Source organism: Frankliniella occidentalis, unplaced genomic scaffold (assembly GCF_000697945.3).
Source record: "Frankliniella occidentalis isolate FOCC.00 unplaced genomic scaffold, Focc_3.1 Scaffold48, whole genome shotgun sequence".
NCBI lineage: Eukaryota > Metazoa > Arthropoda > Insecta > Thysanoptera > Thripidae > Frankliniella > Frankliniella occidentalis.
The window spans coordinates 681,542-682,881 of NW_026267178.1; positions in this window are offsets into that span (position 1 = coordinate 681,542).

Here is a 1,340-nt window from a genome sequence, read left to right on the forward strand (position 1 = left end):
GGAGGCTGCAACCTGCAACAGAAAAGGAAATTAGCGAATGTTAGGATATGGACGTCTGATATGTAAAAGCACTTAATGCCAGAATGCCGGGAAAATCAGGAATAAGCGTGTTCATTTCTTTAAGGTATATTTTTTAGGACATGATCATGCGATAATGTAAATTTAACATTTTGCTGCACGTTTAAGGAGTATCAAATTTAAATGATATACATAAATTAGAATTAATGAGTACTAGTACTGAACAAAACTGTCATTAAGATTATAGTATTAGGTCACGCGATAAAACGTTTTTAATTTGCGGCACGTTTTAGGAATATCAAATTTAATGATATACATAAATTGGAATTAATTACTGAACAAAACTGTCATTAAGATTATAGTATATTACGTCACGCGATAAACCGTTTTTATCTTATATGCAACCTAAAGAGTCTCTACACAATGTGCGTTTCGATGTGCGTAATAAGGTACTGTTTTAAGCTGAAACGCTGCTCACAAAGTTCACATTGATGTGGTTTCTCACCAGTGTGAATTTTATTGTGTTTGAGAAGGGTTGGTTTACTGGAAAACCGCTTCTTGCAAATGTTACATTTAAATCGTCTCTCATGGGTGGCGATGTGCCGAGCCAAGTGCCTCTCTAGACATGCGCTAGTAACAAACTTCTCATCACACACGCTGCACGAGTAAGCCCTGCAGGTTGCCTTCTTCCGAAGAGAAGTCTTTCGAGGTTGATTCGAGTTCTTCACGTTGGCTCTGTGTACGCCAGGACCAACATGACACGCCTCCCGATGGACAACTGCAGCAGGCGGCCCACCACCACGTTCAACACTGCTTGCTGCTAGTCGAGCTGCTAGTGAAGCTGCGAGTAAATTCCGGGCTCCTTCCGTGTAGCATCGGGCAGATGTAGCTGCAAACCGTTGGCGTCGTGTCCAGTTGACACCCGCCTCCTTGTCGTCGCCGTCCTCGACGGACTGCTCAGCACCGTCAGCGGCGTCGTCTTTCTCAAAGAGCGTCTTGGTGATCAGCGAGGGGGAGTACAGTGTAGGAGTCCGGAACGCACCGCCTGCCAACAGCGACATCAACAGATTAGAGGGGACTGAACTGGTTTGAGGATTTGCCAGCACCCAATAAGCCTCATGGACGTGCGACATCGGTTACAGGAATCTACTAAAAGCGCAGTCATGGAACCAGGAGGCTGCAACCTGCAACAGAGAAGGGAATTAGCAACTGTAAAAACTTGACGTCTAACGAAAAATATTCAATTGGCAGAACAGCAAAGGGCCAACAGTTGTCTCGCGATTAGTCAAGTCACGTGAGGATGGTTTCGATAATGAAAGCAC